The sequence below is a fragment of the Haemaphysalis longicornis genome, unplaced genomic scaffold (genome assembly GCF_048455015.1).
Source record: "Haemaphysalis longicornis isolate Haplotype H1 unplaced genomic scaffold, Haemaphysalis longicornis Haplotype H1 scaffold_7, whole genome shotgun sequence".
Taxonomy (NCBI): domain Eukaryota; kingdom Metazoa; phylum Arthropoda; class Arachnida; order Ixodida; family Ixodidae; genus Haemaphysalis; species Haemaphysalis longicornis.
Window position 1 is genome coordinate 98,997,226 of NW_027526422.1, and position 21,174 is coordinate 99,018,399.

Genomic DNA, 21,174 nt, shown 5'->3' on the forward strand with positions numbered 1-21,174 from the left:
CACACAACTACAAAGAAAGAAAGATGCATTTATTCACAGACACCTATTTGTGTTGTCGTTGTACTTGATTGCTAGATCTCAGCTTTGAAATTTCGTGTCAGTACTCCTTTAAGCGGGTGCATTAGCCCTTCTCACGCCCGATTCCTGGCCAATCCCCCACGTGGGTATGTGCCATGCACAGACACCTATTTGTGTTGTCGTTGTACTTGATTGCTAGAGCGGATCTCAGCTTTGAAATTTCGTGTCAGTACTCCTTTAAGCGGGTGCATTAGCCCTTCTCACGCCCGATTCCTAGCCAATCCCCCACGTGGGTATGTGCCATGTCAGCGGCCAGGCAGCGCGCGCCCATCTCCCCCCGTTGCCAAGAAAGACGAGGAGATTCCTGGCCAATCCCCCACGTGGGTATGTGCCATGTCAGCGGCCAGGCAGCGCGCGCCCATCTCCCCCCGTTGCCAAAGAAGACGAGGAGCGCGCGCACCCGCAGCTGTTGCTATGTGGACGGACGGCGGTCAATGGAATTCAGGGTCGCTTATAAAGTGCATTCGCACTTAAAAAAAATCTGGCGAAATTACTGAGTGGCGAGACAATACGCACCGCTCATGAGCGCGTGCCTCGTGGTGACCGCTGAGCCCCGGCTCGCGCCGTCTCTTTAGCAAACAAACTAACAAACAAAAACCCGCAGCGCTGTTGTCAAGCGCTACCGCGCATGTAAAACAAATACTACAGCGTTAATGCTAAAGATGAAGACGCCCTGCTTGGGACAAGTCACCGGATTTTTTAGAAGTCGCCGGATTCTTTAAAAGCCATATAGATAATTGCTGACATGGCTACGTGTGTTCCACTCCTTCCCGAAATGACTTGCATCCTTCCCGAGATGGCGAAATGACTTTTTGTCGTAAACATCTTGATTGCACACCTGCAAAAGTCTCTCCAAGTTCCACCTTGTCCTCCGGATGGACATGCCGGCAGTTTTCACTGTGGTACGTAGGTTTGTCTGAGACGCTGTCGTAGATCAAAAATAATTGAGCGTGATTTGTTTTGGTGCGCCCCATTGGGACAGCATGTACAATCGTTAGGTACGAACATTCCAAGCCTCAGAAGAACCACCGCGGGCTGTGCGCGCCAGGTGAATTTTTCAGTACTGTCGTCTGGAACCCCAATACTAAAATTCTAGAGAATTTATTCGAGTCAATCCAAAATCTTTCCTTGCGATTTGTTACTAATTCGTATATACTTATGGTTTAAGCGCTACAAGCTCAGTGCGTTGCAATGACCGCAGATGATGCGAATTGGGCGCGTGCCTACAATTATATTTTCAAGTCAACGAGCATTAAATACAGGTTCTGATTCCAAGCATGCAGCAGTAAATATAAACCGCTGAGTCCCGACCATAATGGTAACACACATATATTCCTCAGTGTCCTGAGGTTGGACTGGTGCCCCTGCAGCCTGTACATCTTTCCGAAAACTGATGAGCAGCCGACCTGCTACAGTGAGCCGGTGCGAGTGAAGGAAATAATCTTTTAGCCGAAAAGTGACCTTGTACGCGGTATTCCGAGATCACGAGAAATGGAAACTGCTTTGTCTCTACACACAGATTGGGAATCCTTCTAAACCCGTATCGACGGGGGAATAACTGCAGCAAATCATGACAATGACATAATGCCAACCATGGCTAATTGTCTGTAATAGTCATAGATCATCGTGAGGAACAGCCTACGTATCGAAAACGATCCAGAATATGAAATGCTACGTGCCGTTTGTAGACGCGCTGAGCATTAGGTGCTACGCACTAGAAATTTAGAGAACTAGCGGCAGGCTTGCAAAGCGCAAGGACACGTGAGGCGTTATATAGAGAAGTAAAGCCGGCTACAGTGGCGTGATGTTTGCTCAAAATTAGAAAGCTAGCAGGCAATATCGTGGATATTGCGCATTATGAAAGGTCTGCGCAACCACAAGAAGCAATTGTGTCCATTCAAAGCACTGCCGTTATATGAATGAAAATCACAAAAAGAAGCTGCTGAGGAGTATTCTATGCTCATATTTACAGTCTCCATGCCTAAAATATTCCCTCAATGGGTCCCTCACGCTGTTCTCCCAAAATCTGTAGCCGCAATGGACCTTCCGATTTCTATGCAAGAGCTTGCCAGGGCCATCTAAAATGTCAAGAAGTGTTCTTCTCCACGCTTTGATGACATACCTTAGGAAGCGATTTTCCATCTTTCTCATAGTTCCCGCGTACACGCCTTCTGGAATACTACAACTCAACCTGGCTCTGTGGTAGTGCTTCTGGGGAATGGAAAATGCTAAGATTACTTTAATCCTGAAACCTGGGAAGCAACCCACAAGATTCGACTCATTCCGGCCTATAGCCTTATTAAGCTGCATCGGCAAAATCATGAAAATAATCCATATAAGAGAATGACCTGGTACGTTGAAACCATAAAAATTTACCCACCTCAAATTCATGGCTTCCGGGAAAACAGATGCGCTATCGACAGCATAATCACTCTCGTGGATTCACTGGTAGAACAGCTACATAGTGGGCACATACCGATGGTGGTATTTCTTGACATAAAGTCAGCATTTGATTCAGTCTTGCACAGTGCAATTCTGAAGTCCGTAGCTTCTTTTCGCCTTGGCGGAAGACTGCACACCTGGATTGCGAGCTACCTCAAAGGACATGAAGTTTTTATTTGCACGCCGAAAGGCCCTACTTCCCATCTCAGCATACAGAAAGGAGTGATTCATGGAGCCGTCTTAAGTCCTCTGTCATTCAACCTTACGCTTGACAACATAAAGAGTGTCCTCCGTTCGGGCGTCAAGGTCATATTTTATGCGGATGACATCTGCATTTAGTGTGCGGCGAAGTCACGTCGTGCAACGCAACAGAGACTACAGAAAGCTTTGAGAAATGTACCTGAGTACCTAGCGTCCGAGGGTCTCCGCCCTTCTTCAGAGAAAAGCTTTGTCATAGCATTTACCCGCAAGCGGATGACCGAATACCCTGTAATGCTTGGCGGTCATTCCCTGCAATACGTGCGGACCCAAAAATACATGGGATCATCATAGGTCGAAACCTATCCTGAGTGCCCAAAGTCACGAGATTGCCTACTCGTATCTCTGCGGTGGCAAAAATTATTGCGCACCTTGCCAGAAGTTGATATGGCAGTGACTGTCGATCCATGGTGCTCCTCTGCAAAATATTTGTTGGCGGCTTGCAGCGCTACAGCCTGCCTGCTGTGCAACATGTAAAAGGCAGCTCGACGTGGCCAAGAATAATTGTCTGCGTGCCTGTACCGGCCTCCATAAGGGCTCATTGTGTACTGGGAATTGTGCAGAGGCTTCTTGCTTGCCTTTAGATGCTCTTATACTGCAGCAAACATTTGGAATATTGTCACGTAACCAAAGAGGACGCAGTTGACTTGAAGATAAAACAAGTTTATTGAAGCGAACTTGTGCTCCACTACCTCAGTGGCTAAGGCGTTGTGCTGCTGAGCACGAGGACGCGGGTTCGATTCCCGGCCGCGGCGGCCGCTTTTCTGATGGAAGCGAAAAGCAAAAACAGCCGTGTGTACGAGATTTCGGCGCACGTTAAAGATCCCCAGGTGATCAAAAATAATCCGCAGCCCTCCACTACGGCGCGCCTCATCGCCTGCGTTGCGCCGGCGCGTTAAACCCTACAATCAATCAATTGTGTTCCCCTAACAACTCAACAAATACATAGCCGGCGAAACAGCAGTCAATGAAGTGACGCGCACAGACTACTGTCGGCGAATCGAATACCGCAGCGTCTGATGTGAGGGTATTTATCTTTCGACGCGTGTGTTTCTCGAACTGTCGAATTACATCGAGAACACTGTAGATCAAAGATTATTCTAGGTTGGTGACGTTAGTTCAAAACACTCCACCATATCAAAAGAGCAACAAGGGCGGCATATAAAATGATCAATGGAACAAGCGCTTCACTTGGCACACTCATAACACAGCCCGGAGCAGCCGGGACGTAAAAACAAAACGAATAGACGAACACACCCGATTCATGGTTCGCGGCATTACCTCCCTCTAAGAGTTCATCGACGCGATGTTTAATAAAACGACAGTCCGAACAAACAAAAACCTTCCGTCAAATTGCGTAGTAAGGTTTTAAGTGAACCACGTGGACGATTTCGGGCCGCCTGCGTCGTCGTGATGTTCCGGATCGCCATCGGGTATCACCTCATAGGTAAGTTGGCCATAGAATCCCGTCATAGAATCCCGTAAGATCCGAAATACCGTCGCAGAAGCTTCTCACTCAGTTCTAGTCGTCGGATGGGAGTCCAAACCGACACACGATCCCCGGTGTGGTACTCGGCGTCTCGGTGTCGGAGGTCGTAGCGTATGGCATGCACTAGCCGCTGCTCCGTTTTACGAACTCAAGCCAGCTGGCGGGCCTCCTCTGCACCCTGAAGGTATCCTTGGACGTCGGCATTAAGGTCGTCGTCTTCTACGTGCGGAAGCATAGCGTCAAGCATCGTAGCCAGCCGTCATCCCTAGACAAGCTCGAACGGTGTCATCTACGTAGTTTCCTGGGCCGCCGTCTTGTACGCAAACGTGGCATACGGGAGCCCTTGGTTCAAAGTCTTAAGTTAAACGTCGACATACATAGACAGCATATCCGCAATGCATAAAACGCACCAGAGGTTACGAACGACATCCAGCTTCGACCCGTGGAGCTGACGACGGCGAACGAAATGCAACGCGCGCGGAACGCGACTAAGCCAGCACACCTGCACGAAACCGCTATTTGCGACATCATCCGCACCCGGTGCTGTTTTCCGGACTTCGCTAGCGAATGTCACAACCGCAAAAATCAGCCTTTCAAAAGCAACAAATTACCCAGCGCACGCGGTTCAACCATAGCGGAAAGTAGGAGCTATCCGGCACCCGCTGCTCCAACCAGAGTCTAGCGAACGAACGACATTACACTCGTGCGGGTAGGTCTGTCAAGGAGCAACGACACGGCCAGCGCTTGTGGCACGTCCGAGCCGGAACGTACAAGATCACCGGCACCGGCTGTTCCGATCGAGACTCACACGACAAACCCCATTTCGTACAAGAGGACGCAACCGCGAGCAAGCGGACTCGGGACCAACGGAACGTTTTCGAGCCTGCTTGTACGGGAGGGATAGCGATTTTAGCATTCTCGAAACAACGGGCAAAACAAGAGAGCTGGAGCGACGACACGGACACGGCAAGTGCGGCAACGAGCGATCCACACGAAGGCATCGAACGCCATATGAAGTGACGCATCCGGTGCCAAGGAATGTGGGCAAAACGGGCGAGACGAACTACGCCCCACCACGAAGGTTTCACTTTCGAAGCAACCACGGCGAAACCGAGAGCAGAGCCGCAAAGATTATGACCGATCTGCCACGCCACCCTGCGACAACGCGACGCCACCGGACGCTAAACAAAAAGCGCGTCATCCCTATTTCATATTTGCCGCGCTTTCGAGGCGCTTTTTCAAAGAAAGTGCATGGCCGGGCTAGAGAGCGAGGAAAGTGTTACGTGGAAACCGGCCGTGGAAAGTGTTACGAGTTGTGCCGCGCCTCCGCCAGATGGCGCCGCGGGTCCCGCGACCGAGAGAAGACGCAGTGAAACATCCCCCTCGCGAGGGGCACGATCAAATGCAGAGCATTTCCGGGGGCGCACGACGTTAAGCAGTTTGCGTTACGTTAATGTTGTTGCACTTGTGGCAACTGCTGACGAGAGAGCGCTCGTCAGCAGTAATTTGAATGAGTTAACGATATAAGGAGCGTTCGTAGCGTCCCATTCTGTGTCGGCTTTGTGGCGCAGTGGGTAGAGCACCATGTACATTGCGTTCCGCTCGCAGGGTCGAGGGATCGAAACCGGGCGCCGGATAGTATTTTTTTTATGTAGTAGGGAGGGGTGCGGTGCGGACTGCGGACGTCAAAGCGGGTGACATCGTGAGTTACTGAAATGCTCTGCATTTAAAAGTCAACAGGCTTCCACGCCATACGCAACGCACATCTCAATCGAAGCAACGTCCTCAGCGTGCCAAACTATGCCATCCCTGCACACCACAACCCACCAGCGGACAAACGGCCGTCTACGCTCTCACATGCATCAATCACGCAACGAGCTACAGGAACAGGATCGCCGACGGAAGCGACGCGCCTAACTCAACGCCGTAAATGCTGTCAAGTTCAGGTCCGACGAAGTGAATACCACGGCACCCGCATTAAAAAACAAGCCGATTCGATATTCACCGAACCTCATCGAGACAAACGACCTGTAACAAAGTTTCTAGTATCCGGAACAACAAAAAAACCCGCCCGCATCTTCCCACGGGGGGAACTCGAGTAAATGCGTCGCAGAGTGGTGGGGGTATCGCGTGAATGTTGCGTAATTGGGTATGGTTTGGGAATGCTTAATTGTTATTTCGTTTTATTATTCTTATTTATTGAATGAAGGAGACGCGAAGGCAAGGAGTGTAAAGTTAAAGTCTGTCTTTATTGCTTGGTGCCGTCAAGCAAAGCGTCAAGTCAAGCGAAAGCCAAGCAAAGACGCCCTTGACTGAATTCCGAACGCGCGCTCCGCCGCTTATATACACACCGCCCGCGTTCGAGGGAGAGGAGTACAGGGGAGAGACGCGCATGCGCACACTTCCGTACACAAGCGCGGGAACTTTCCACGCACCCACCACGCCGTTATCACGTGTACACGCCCTGCCGCCGTTACTGTTGAGCCCGACGCAGCGCACGGGTAGCTACGACGCATGCGCGCACAGACGCGCTCCCCCCGCACTGCCGCAGCTGTTGTTGAGAGCGACAGAGCGCACGGGGTACACGCGCTCCTCCCGCATCGCCGCACCTGTTGTTGAGAGCGAGGAGGGTACGGGGGAGAGACGCGCACCTGCGCCTCGACGCGACTCGCATGCGCAGTGAGCGTGTGGACGGCGCCGACAACATCGACGAGTGACATCGCGAGCCTAAGAAATGCTCCGCATTTAAAACAAACGCCAGCATCGAGCAACTGCGAATAAGGAGAAAGTAATCTGGATACAAACGGACGTCAATCTACGAGGACACTTAATTGTGCTTGGGGGTATTGAGTATTGAGTTCGGTATTTGTGAGTAGAAGAAATTGAGTACTCATGAATACATATTGAGTACTCATGATTACAGATTGAGTACTCATGAGTACAGATTGAGTACGAATAATCGTGAGGACGACTGAGTTTGAGTACAAGTGAGTAGGATTTCAAATCAGTATGTGATGAGTGAGTATGAGTGATTTTGAGAACACACGAGCTTTTTGAGTCGGAGTTTATTGAGTACAGCGTTAATGAAAAAAAGTGTGATTGAATTTGAGTCAGTTTTTTGTGTTTTGTCGACCTATGCTGAGTACATTTTGAGTTTGAGTACATTTTCAGTTCTGAGTACATTTTGAGTTTTGAGTACATTTGGAGTTCGAGTGCATTTTGAGTTCTGAGCGGCTGGGCGTGTGAATAATAATCGAGTGGTGAGGTCATAAAAAAGGGGGAATCTTGATGGGGGAATCACGTGGGACAAATAAAAAAAAGGCTTCGTGGTTCTAATCATGATATAGCCATGGTGAGTCATAGAGATTGGGTAAAATTCAAGGTTAGGCCACTCTAGCAAATGGGGTATCAAATTCAAGGTTTCAATTAGGGGAATGACGTTGGGGATATAAATAAGGAGTCCTGCTAACAGTCAGGAGAGTCATGGTTAGCCAGATTTGATTAAAATTCCAAATGATCCTGCTAGGGTATGTGGGGCGTCAAATTAAATGTCTCGTTGAGGGGAATCACGTGGGACCAATATAAAAATGCTTCCTGGTTATAGTTATGAGGTAGTGATGGTGAGTCATAAATTGACTGAAAATTTAAAGTTACGCTAATAGGGATGCTTGGGTATCAAGTTAAAGGTCTCGATGAGGGATATCACGTAGATTAAATAAAGAAATGCGTCATCCTTATCATCAGGATATAGTCATGGCTAGTCACTGATTGGGTTAAAATTAAAAGTGATTATGATAGGCCGTGTAGGGTATCAAAGTATTTGTCTCGGTGAAGGAAGGTGGATCGGATGCAACTATCGGAAGTGATGGCACTGAATAATGACCACTTGAGCAAAAAGTCTTATTCAGTGCCCCATAGATATATTTGCACTCGTTAATTGTTGCCACGCCACCTCGAAAGCGTGGTTGGTTCGACACATTGCACCATTCAACATCCGTCAACAAGCCTGCGTTCTCATGAAACAGCTTAGGAACTACTGGGCTTATATACCTCCTACGTATACGCTAAGAAGTAAGTGGGTTGGCGCAATCACCGAATGCCTCCGATCGCACACGCGATAATGTAAATTTTTAAGCATAGAGGTGCAAGAAGGTGTTGACATTTAATACGCGCTCCCATACCTCATTCTTAGTTAGTTGTTAAACAATGCCATGAAATACTCCTTTAACTCTGCAGGTCGTAGACGTACATACATGCCCATAAAGGTAAAATATTTGCCGCCTCATGACACTATTTCCTTATGCCAAAAAGAAGCAACTTATTTGATACACCAAGATTTCACGGCCGTTTGCTTGCTTAAAAGAACTCTAGCGTTTCACCGGCCATTGGGAACCGCGATCAGCTATTTCCTGACTCCAGCTGGTGTTCTCCGCTCCCGCGGCGCTTTTATTTTGCTCTCGGTTTAACTTTTTTGCATACCCAGCTGTGGCATAGGTGTCCGGGTGATTTTTGTCGGCTTCCCGTCGATGAGATAAACAGAACATACCTCCAGAGAACAAAAACGTGCGATAACGATTGAACATGACCGTGTATAAACAGTGCTTCCAGAAGCAGCGTACGATGTACGCATTCTGGCAAATTTGCTTGGTTCGAAGTCTTTCCGATTCAGCACGACGACCAATTCGCGGCGGCACTCAAGGGCCGCAGGAAATTTGCGCAGCGAATAGACATGCAGACACTTCTTTTGTCGCGGTGTACTTCACACGTTTGTTGCATGAGCCCTTTGCCCTAACGCTGATTTTTGGTGCAGCCAAACCGCGTAATCACGCCCGGACCAGTAGCTCCTGCACATTGCGAAGTAAAAGCAATGACGGCAACCTGCGCATAATTAAGAAAATAAACATCAAAAATTCGGGAGTGCTGCTTGCACGGTTAAACGTAACCTCACAGCAACCCCCGTCAGGAGAAAGCGCTTGTTTGGTGCACCGCAGCCTTAGCGGGTTGGGTACGGACTTTATGGGCAATCTGACAGCTCTAAGACGCTTTGGACGTTCTCTTTAAAGCCCCGTTGAACTTGTCGCTGCTGACGTACCGAAAAAAGGAAACTTACCGATTTTCAATGCCGCCTGGACGTCTGATATACACGCGCGGCACGTAGCAACACGTGGGACTGCGACGTCGTCTGCTCGCCCCGCAGTTCCCAAGAAATACCCGCCAGGTGGTGCCTCGATGGTTGGAAAATGGCCGACCCCGCAAAATTCTAGTCTATACAAGTTATAGAAGTGCGGTACAGTGAGCAGTGGGTGGCTGCGGATGTTGACCCTTTCCGACATTTAAAAAAAAAAAGTTTCCCCAATTTACATTTCCATCTTGCCCCTGTGGCTGTTCACCAGCGTTGTTTTGGTGGCTACGCGGGATTTTTTCCAGATATTGCGAGCCGCAGGATGTTGACCAAGCCACGTTATAAAGATGGCCTGGTCAACTGCCGCAAGCACGAGTGATCCCTCTGAAGCACCAGATGAGGGTTTTTGAATATTGTAAGGGCCTTGCTTACATGAAGTAGGACGTTTATTCTACGACACAGCCGTCTCCGAACACCGGTCTAGGAAGCAATGATGATGATGATCATTCCAGAAGAAGACCAAGTGTGATGATAGGGATAATGTGGAAGTGAAATAAATGAATTTTCAGGCTTCGGAGCTTCGCACTTACAATATTGCCGTCCTTCAAAATAAAACTTCCAATTACAAAGTAGCATGTCTTCGCTTTAGCTACACGATAATCCCGACACGGAAACGAATAATTGTACAGCCCCGATGAGCTTACGAAACAACTCCGAATTTTTACTTATGAAGTGAGTGCACATATTGATCTTACGATGCCGTCATTGCCCGGTTTTAATTTTCACCCTCAAACCATTCCCTTTGACACCACAATTCCTTTTGTGCTACCGTTCTAGCATCTGCGATTCACTTACGTAGTTTACTCCTCACTAGTACTGATCAACGACATGCCCTTTTAATCTGCCCCACATGATTTTATTCATCGGAACCTTTAATTTGATACCCCACACACTCTGCCGGAATTTCTTTTAATTTTAACCTAATTTATGACTTCCCATGACTATCGCATGAGGACAACGAGGGAGCATATCTTTTTTGTCCCATGTGATTCCCGTCATCAAGACTGTCAATTTGATACCCCATACCTCGCGGCGGCATCAAGTTGATTTTTAACGCAATCGATGACTCACCATGACTACGTCTTGATTATGACCAGGAGGAATTTTTACTTCTCTTACGTGATTTCCCTTATTGAGACCGTCAATTTGACGCCCCACTTTGCCGAGGTATGTTATGAAATGGGACGTAGTATTCGATTTCCAAATGCATGGCCTCATTATACTACCGCTCGAAATGAACAGTACTCACCTGCACAATGGACGTTTATCCCTAAACTTCAAAGCACGCTTTCATATAGGCGTAAATTGCGCGTCGCTCCACTTGTGAACTACTGTGCTGCTCAGACGTCGATGTTCGCACTGACAACGAAACAGGAAACTGGAAAAGCCCGTGGTAAATATATGGTGAATTCACGCTGACGCTAACAAACAGCTGATCTGGCAGAAAATCAAATGATCTTTGGAAGAGTCACAAGCCTCAAGCGGAGCTGACACATGTTGCTATTTTTTACAATGACGTGACTTGAAAAACATCTGCTATGCTTCTGTTCGCAGTTTTTTTCTTATAATTGGGACATTTAACTGGCATTTCTGGCACTTGTTTATCAACATAAACACACAAAAATGCCAGTGAAATAAGTCAGCTTTTATCGTCTCGCTATTCCTATTCGACATTATTAATCGCTGAATTGAAAGCCTCGGATTTTGAGGCCGTGTGACAGAACCTGCTATTTGGTGATCCCAGAGTACGAATGCATCTACAAACTGGAAAGAGCAGACGGGACGCCGTAACATCGAAAAGATTTTTTAAATCTGAGCTCTTTTCATGAGAACTTTAGCGAAAAGAAGCCGTACTTTTAATATAGTTTGAATGCAATTTTTACATATATTAACTTTTTTATGTTGCATTACTTTGTCCACTTTGCATATGCATTTTTAATACCTTAAAAATGCATTCCAAATATTCGCCCAAATAAATTAGGAGCGCAGCAAGAATATAGTTCAAATTCAATATAGTTTACATTTAATTGAAAATGCACAGAGAATGCCATTTCAAACGGAGAAAATGTTCTAGAGGTGGATTTTAAATGCAGGGAAAATACTTTGTAAAATATATTTAAAATGTGTTATTAGTGTATACTAATATAACAACAACAACAACAACAACAACAATAATAATAATAATAATAATAATAATGATAATAATAATAATAATCAATCAATCAATCAATCATGTTTATTTACGTGCCCAGGAACAGCCAGAGGCCTGAGTGCTGGCGCACGGATAGTTACATGAAAACAAAATACAAGAAACATATTGGAAGAAACAAACAAGCTACAAGACACACACAAATTGAAGTAGCGAAAATTACAGAAATAAAGCACAGGCGGAGCCTTGGTACAGGTAAAAAAGAAAAAGAAGATGCCTTTGTGGCTCAGCTTATTGTAATGAATACACAAGAAGCAGAGAACAAAGTTTAACAGTAAGACGACAAAAACAATGACAAGAGTATGGAGACAAATGATAAGACAAGCATGATAAGTAAACAGTTTCAAAAACAGGCAACTATATTGGTTAAACAGAACCACAGAGAAACCAAATTTCAGCAAAAAAAAAGAAAAACGAACGACAGAGATATCATAGATGTTTAACATACTGTGTTCAGCAGCGCAGTACGGTAAATTGTAAAGGAGCTTTGAAAGATGTCAAGGCGTTCAGAGAAGCGGTTGTAGCAATTTTGTATTCTGCCCACAGGAAAATGATTGGAGTTGCGCGCAGCGGTCAAGAAAGGGCGATGCGACCTGGTGGGCCTCTGTGGAACACTAAACTCTAAACAGTTAAGCAGGTCTGCGCAAGAAAGGTCACCATGAACAATTTTGTGAATAAATGTAAGATCTACACGCATACGTCTGCAGGTCAACGAAGGAATGGAAAGAACTATGGGTAAGTCAGAATCAGGACCCGGACTGTGATTGTGATGACGGTGCTTAAATATGGATAAAAACTTCTGCACACGTTCTATTAATTCACTACTAGATTTGGAGATGCCGTTCCGGGCAACAGAAGCATATTCTAACTGGGGGATACATATTGCATTGTATAGCATTAGAAATGGATCTGGAGAAGAGAATTCCTTTGTAATCCGACACACATTTCCAAGACTTCGGAGCGCTCGCCGGGTGATGAGCCTAATATGAGAAGAAAAAGAGAGGGTACTGTCGAAAAGAACCCCGAGGTCCCTAATCTCCTCAACCCTTTGCAAAGGAGCTCCCGCTATACTGTAGGAAAACAGTAGACGATGGGTTTTCCGGCTGTACGTGACAACCTTTGTTTTAGCTGGATTTAAAATTAGACAGTTTTTGCTGCACCAGACCGATAATTCCGACACATCCCTCTGCAAGGCACACCAGTCCTGAAAACTGCTAATGTGCCTAAATAGTTTGACATCATCGGCATAGAGAAGAAATGAAGATTTTGTTAACACTGTTGACAAATCATTGATAAAGATAGAAAACAATAGTGGACCCAGCACAGAACCCTGAGGTACACCGCTCGTTGCAGTGTAAACACTAGACCTTTTGAAATTTACATCCACGTAAAAGGAGCGGTCAAGGAGATAGTTGGACAACAAGGCAACAAGACTTGCATCAACACCGGACATAGAAGCTTGTTAATTAATAATTTATGATTCACTACATCAAACGCCTTACTGAGGTCAAAATAAATAACATCCAACTGGCCGTTTTCACAAACTGCAGCCGAAGCCTGAGTCATGAAGCTTGCAAGATTTGTAACCGTCGATCGACCCGAGAAAAAGCCGTGCTGATTTGGTATCAGAACGTTCTTGACGCAGGCAGCAAGAACGTTGTGCAGAGCTGACTAAAAGAGTTTTGAGGCGACACAAAGGAGTGAGATTGGGCGATAGTTGGTAATGGCTGACTTATCACCAGACTTAAATATTGGAAAAATTCGAGCAATCTTCCATGCACGAGGAAATTTGCCGAAAAGCAAACAGTTATTATAAATGGAAGTTAAGACAGTCACAAAAATGTTGCCGTAAGCCTTCATGAGGGCTGCTGGAATTCCGTCTGCACCACAGGAAAATGACGGTTTCATCCGTTTAAGGCTATCATTGACAAGTTTTTCATCGAACATAAGTGTACTAAAATTAGACATATTATTAAACGATAGGCGTTCGTCGTGACCATCTGGCAGTTGAAAGACAGAATGAAAGTACTGAGCAAAGCTCGTGGCGACATCCTCAACCTGTTCCCCATCGGAATTAAGCAGGCTAATGTGTTCTTTAGACGCCTTAGAACGGCCGCGTACATACCTCCAGAAGTCAGCCGGTTTCTGAGACGCAGAAGCCTCTAACGACTCTATATAGAGCTGGTGGTCACGCCGGTAGAGGCTTTTACAAAGTGAGCGATACCGACTAAACTCCGCTTTCCACTTGTCAAGCCCAGAGCGCTTGGCCTTTTTGTGGGCGCTGTCCTTAAGTTTAAGCGAACTTCGAAGTTCTTTAGAAAACCAGTGGGGAAATTTGGAATGAACAGGCTTATAACAAGGGATGTACTTTTCCATGCCACTCCTGACAATTTCGGTAAAACGTCGAACCTGTTCGTCAACATCATTGACATCAAAAACACTAGACCATTCAGCAGATGAATAAAAGTGATAGAGCCCAACATAATCTCCACGCTTGAAAGCATATCGCGGGACTGCACAATCGTCAACACCACCATAGTAATGCTGGGCAGCGACAGAGATTGAGACAATAAGAGGGGGGTGAAACTTGTCGGGGCGTACAAGAGATATTTTGGAGGCACACACTAGTACGTTTTTCAAGTTCGAGAAGCACACATCTAGGACATTACCACAGAAGTTTTCTATGTGGCAGAACTGCTGCAAGGAGGTGAATGATTGAAAATCTAATAACATGGTGCATTTCTGCGCTGCATAATGGTTTTTATGCTGAAATGAAAGACTGTTCCAGTGAATACCTGGGGTGTTGAAGTCCCCAAGTATAATTAGCTTATGGTTGGAGTGTGAATTGGAAACATTTTCAATAGATGTGAGCTTTAGATTATATTCAGCAGGTAAAATATCCGGGATTATATAGAATGCACCGATGAGTAGCTTCTCGCCCCTCTTGAGGCCTACCTCAAGCCAGACTGATTCCTCAGTCTCGAGGTCTGCACGCCGCACGCATTGCACTGAGCGATCGATGGCAATGAGAGCACCGCCACCCTTTTGCTTAGGCCCAGTTAACTTTCCGTCACTTCTAAAAATTTCATAGGTCGGAGGAAAATAGTCGGAAGATGAGATATCATCGCAAAGCCAAGTCTCAGTAATAACAATAGTAGAGAATTTGGAGCACACAACATTTCTAAAAAATTCGGAGGACTTAGTACGTAGACCCCGAGCATTTTGATAATAGATGTCGAGAGTGTCGTTCTTACTGGTCATTCTCACAAGTTTCACAGCTGTGCACCATGCCAGGGTGGAGCTTGCCTTGGAACGGCTTGAAGAGGCAGCCCTTTGGCCACATAGACGGGTCGCACAGGCGCCTGAAACACTCTGCGTCAACAGTTACACACAAAAAAAGAATAGGAGTCATGCTTGGTTTTAAGGCGTTTGCACGACAATGGCGTGACTTGCACATTCGACAAGTGGGCCAACAGTTGCCCAGATGTCGTGTTAGCCGACAACTTCGAAACAAAGATGGCCCTGTAGCTCGGCGGTCGGCGCACCACAACCAACTCAGAAGCTTCCGATGCACCAACGCGAGGAGGGCTTCTTTTCTTCACTAAGTTCACTGGCGGGCCATTACTCTAAGTGTCGGACCGTAGGGGCGGAGGCAAGGGGCAGTCCGATGGGGAACTCGAATCACTCAACACCGCACCTGGTTGACCGCTGGAGCGTTCTAAGAATGCCGAAGCGTTCGTCGAGGACAGAAGGGGGCCGCCTTCGCCTGCTGCACCGGCGGCAGCTGCGGCGAACGACGACCTCATGGGGAGACCGGAGTGCGGTGACGTCACCGGTAGCGTGGAACTGCTAGCAGGCTTCGGGGAAGCGGGCGGGGAAGGCGGCGGACGGGCGAGCTCCCCTCGCAGGCAGCGAACCTCCTCACGCAGGGACGCGACGATTGCAGCCTGATGGGCAAGCCCAGCCACATTGTCCCGTCGCAGAAGCCGGTTCTCCTCGCGCAGCTCGGTGACAACATCTCCAAGAAAAGAGATGCTGGCGCAGGCTTCGGACAGGAGATTCTTCAAAGCAGCTACCTCTGCGCGTAGGTCCGCCTAAGGGTTGAAGCTTGCTCCGACAGGGGACGCCACTCGTTTGGCCGGGATGTTCGCCGGATCACCGTCTTCGCTGGTTTGGTCACCGGGGTAGATAGGCCTTGCGGGTGACGCCGCTGCCACACACAGATTGCAGACGAACGGCTGCTCACCGGAGGTCAAACGCTGCAGTTTTTCGTCCGGAAGAACCATGCACTTTCCGTGCGCACGGCGTTTACACGCAGAACATCGAAAAACTCCTGTCTGCCGAAGAAAGCGAGGCAGCAGAGGAGGCACTTGTCCGTACTGGGCGCCATCACGCGGCGAACGACGAATAATAATAATAATAATAATAATAATAATAATAATAATAATAATACTAATCAATCATGTTTATTTACGTGCCCAGGAACAGCCAGAGGCCTCAGTGCTGGCGCACGGATAGTTACATGAAAAAAAAAATACAAGAACCATATAGCACGAAACAAACAAGCGGCAAGACACACACAAATTGAAATAGTGAAAATGACAGAAATAAAGCACAGGCGGAGCCTGGGTACAGGTAAAAAGTAAAAAATAAAAAAGAAGATGTCTATGTTGCTCTGCCTGTCGTAAACACCACACTATAGGCAGAGTAACAAAGTTTGACAGTAATACAACAAAAACAACGGCAAGAGTGTAGAGACAAATGATAAGACGAACAAATGACAGTAAACAGTTTCAAAAATAGGGAACTATGAGTTGGATAGACACAACCGCAGAGAAACCAAATTCCAAAGAACGACAGACACATCATAGATGTTTAACATACTGTATTCAACAGCGCTGTACGGTAAATTGTAAAGGATTTCTGAAAGATGTCAAGGCGTTAAAGAAGCGGTTGTAACAATTCTGTATTCTGCGCACAGGAGAATGATTGGAGTTGCGGGCAGCGGTCAAGAACGGGCGATGCCACCTAGTGGGCCTTCGTGGTACACGAAACTCTAAACAGTTAAGCAGGTCTGCGCAAGAAAGGTCACCATGAACAATTTTGTGAAGAAATGTAAGGTCTGCACGCATACGTCTGCAGTTAAAGGAAGGGATGGAAGGGACTATGGGTAAGTCAGAATCTGGATGAAAACTGTGATTGTGATGACGGTGCTTAAAAATGGTTAAGAACGTCTTCTGCACACATTCTATTAATTCACTACTAGATTTGGAGATGCCATTCCAGGCAACAGAGGCATATTCTAACTGTGGTATACATATTGCATTGTATAGCATTAGAAATGGACCTGGGGAAAAGAATTTCTTTGTAATCCGACACACATTTCCAAGACTTCGGAGCGCTCGCTGGGTGATGAGCATAATATGAGGAGAAAAAGAGAGGGTACTGTCGAAAAGCACACCTAGGTCCTTAATCTCCTCAACCCTTTGCAGAGGAGCTCCCTCAATACTGTAGGAAAACAGCAGACAGTGGGTTTTCCGGCTGTAGGTGACAACCTTTGTTTTAGTGGGGTTTAAAATTAGGCAGTTTTTCCTGCACCAGACCGATAATTCCGACACATCCCTCTGCAAGGCACAGCAGTCCTGAACACAGCTAATGTGCCTAAATAGTTTGACATCATCAGCATAGAGAAGAAAAGAGGAGTTTGTTAACACTGTTGACACATCATTGATAAAGACAGAAAACAATAATGGACCCAGCACGGAACACTGAGGTACACCACTTGTTGCAGGGTAAATACTAGACTTTTCGTAGTTAACGTCTACATAAAAGGACCGGTCAAGGAGATAGTTGGACAACAAGGCAACAAGGCTTGCGTCTACACCGGACTTAGCAAGCTTGTTAATTAATAACTGATGGTTCACCACATCAAACGCCTTACTGAGGTCAAAATAAATAACGTCCAACTGGCCATTTTCACAAACTGCAGCCGAAGCCTGTGCCATAAAGCTTGCAAGATTTGTGACCGTCGATCGACCCAAGAAAAAGCCGTGCTGATTTGGTATCACAACGTTCTTGACGCAGGCAGCAAGAACTTTGTGCAGAGCTGACTCAAAGAGTTTTGGGGCGGCACAAAGGAGTGAGATCGGGCGATAGTTAGAAACGGCTGACTTATCACCAGACTTGAATATTGGAAAAATTCACGCGATCTTCCATGCACGAGGAAATTTGCCGAAAAGCAAACAGTTATTATAAATGGAAGTTTATACAGACACAAAAATGTTGCCGTAAGCCTTCATGAGGGCTGCTTGAATTCCATCTGCACCACAGGAAAATGATGGTTTCATCGGTTGATTGATAATTTTTTCATCGAACATAAGTGTGTTAAAATTAGAGTTATTAAACGATAGGCGTTCGTCGTTGCCATCTGGCAGTTGAAAGATAGAATGAAAGTACTGAGCAAAACTGGTGACAACATCCTCAACCTCTACCCCATTGGAATTAAGCAGGCTAACGTGTTCTTTAGACGCCTTAGAACGGCCGCGTACATACCTCCAGAATTCAGCCGGTTTCTGAGACGCAGCAGCCTCTAACGATTCTATATAGAGCTGGTGGTCACGCCGGTAGAGGATTTTACAAAGTGAGCGATACCTACTAAACTCCGCTTTCCACTTGTCAAGCCCAGAACGCTTGGCGTTTTTGTGGGCGCTGTCCTTAAGTTTAAGCGAACTTCGAAGTTCTTTAGAAAACCAGTGGGGAAATTTGGAAGGAACAGGCTTATAACAAGGGATGTACTTTTCCATGCCACTTCTGACGATTTCGGTAAAACGTCGAACCTGTTCGTCAACATCATTGACATCCAAAACACTAGACCATTCAGCAGATGAATAAAAGTGATACAGCCCAGCATAATCTCCACGCTTGGAAGCATACCGCGGGACTGCACAATTGTCAACACCGCCAGAGCAATGCTGGGTCGCGACCGAGACAGAGACAATAAGAGGGGGGTGAAACTTGTCGGGGTACACAAGTGATATTTCGGAGGCACACACTTGTACGTTTTCTAAGTTTGAGAGGCACATATCTAGAACATTACCACGAGAGTTTTCTATGCGGCAAAACTGCTGCATGGAGTTGAACGATTTAAAATCTAATAGCATGCTGCATTTCTGTGCTGCATAGTGGTTTTTGTGCTCAAAGGAAAGACTGTTCCAGCGAATACCTGGGGTGTGTAAGTCCCCAAGTATAATGAGCTTATGGTTGGAGTGTGCATTTGAGACATTTTCTATAGATGTGAGTGTTCGATTAAATTCAGAAGGTAATACATCCGGGGATATATAGAATGCACCGATGAGTAGCCTCTCGCCCCTCCTGAGGCCTACCTCAAGCCAGACTGACTCGTCTAGGGTCTCGAGGTCCGCACGCCGCATGCACTGCACTGAATGATCACTGGCAATGAGAACCCCGCCGCCTTTTTGCTTAGGTCCAGTTAATTTTCTGTCGCTTCTAAAGATTTGATAGTTAGAAGGGAAATAGTCGGAAGACGAGATATCATCGGAAAGCCAGGTTTCACTAATGACAATAGCAGAAAATTTAGAGCATACAATATTTCTAATAAATTCAGAGGACTTAGTTCGTAGACCTCGAGTGTTTTGATAGTAGATGTCAATAATAATAATAATAATAATAATAATAATAATAATAATAATAATAATAATAATAATAATAATAATAATAATAATAATGATGATGATGATGATGATGATTTTATTTGGCATCAAGGATACATGATGCAGGAGACCTGCCGATAAAGCTGACGTGATGCCAGCTTGACGAGGCCGCAGGCCTCCTCCTCCTCCCCGAACACATGGCAGCAGCCGTCACACTTTCATAAAAATATTCCGGATCATACGTGTGAAATAAACAGGTCTACTACAAGAAGAATCATCACTGTACATGTGTGATGAAACGAAACGTGCAATGCCTGAACAAAATATAGTTTGAGAAAATGCGAAAAATGTAGGCGCATTTGCCTTAAAAAAAGGAACCATACGCGTGATACATACAAGTGAAACATACGAGAAGGTCTACGAGAGAAAAAAAAAGGAGCAACTATAGGTGGAATGAATTGTTGCGCATAATGCTAGAAATAAATAATCAATTTCTGAATGCGAAATAGAGGCGCATTTGCCTTGAAAACACAAAAACAGCATCATAAAGAAAGGTAATGCCTTATTTATCGCTTTGGCAACACCATAAATACATACTCATTCCCAAAATAATTAGGAAAAATTCAAACAAGACACCAACAAACATATCGCGAGAAAACACAGAGCGGTATACAAAAATACACGTCAACAAAAACAGGATACAAAAATACCTTCTTTAGAAAATTACAAGTAACAGAGCAAGTAATCATGACGCCAGGGTAAAATGATTCCGCAGTTGTTTAAAGGTGACTTTTTCAAAGTCAATTTCTTTATCCCTAAGTTCATTTAGCAGTTGTGGAAGTTTATTTCCCAGCGATTGAAGACCGTATGTGGTTCTAAATGTTCGAACATTCCACTTTATTTTTTCGAGTATTATAGTTAGGCTGGTTAAGTACTAAATCTCCCAACTGCTTTAGAAACAGGTTACAGTTTTTTATATCTTGCTTATATTTCTTGGACAAAATAAAATCGTACATTTTTATTACTGGCATTAAGTTATACTTTTTTAAATAAGAAGTTATATTTTCCAAACAGTAAATACATTTAGAAAATGCTCGTGCAATGTGTCTTAAGGGGATTCGTTAGCTTTCAAGCCAGAAAATTTTGTTTTGTGGTTTCAAAAATTGTAATAACCTCTATCCTAAATATATGCGCGATTATGTAAAGCTAAACCGACCTTGCACTGAACGGTCCAGAAAACGACTGCAAAAAACAACACGTATGCCCACATATCTACATTTCAAAATTGGTTTATTGCACACCTCGGCCGAGTAGCCAAATTCTTCATTAAAATCATCAGCATGGAATGAATGCCCTTCAGGCACCCCTGCAGCCATCGCAGATGCGGCACTGTACATTAGAGTCCTCATACTTCGGATTCTCTCAGGCGGGAATTTCGCCATCAACTCCAGTGAAAAGGAAGAAATTATAGGAGAATATTAGGAAAACACTGTTTTTTTAGAGCCAAATACATGATAAATATGTCAGGCATGCAGTTAAATTTCGCCTCTCCATCTTCTTGGCGAACTGATGGAGACGAAATAGTGATGTTCTTTTGATGCGCGAGCCGAGAGGACGATCTCGACTCGCTCCGATGACCGACGACCGATGCTTGGAGCGGGTGAGGGATGAGGACTGCCTTCCTTGCTGGATATTAGGTTTATTTACATTATTTACATGACTCCACGTTTACATCACGTCAGAGTGACGGCCGAGATCTATCCTGAACTAGATCCCCTCTCGACCGACCCCCGACAAAACCCAACACTTCGGTTTTGATACGAAAAACCCCGCCTCCAAGAAGGGG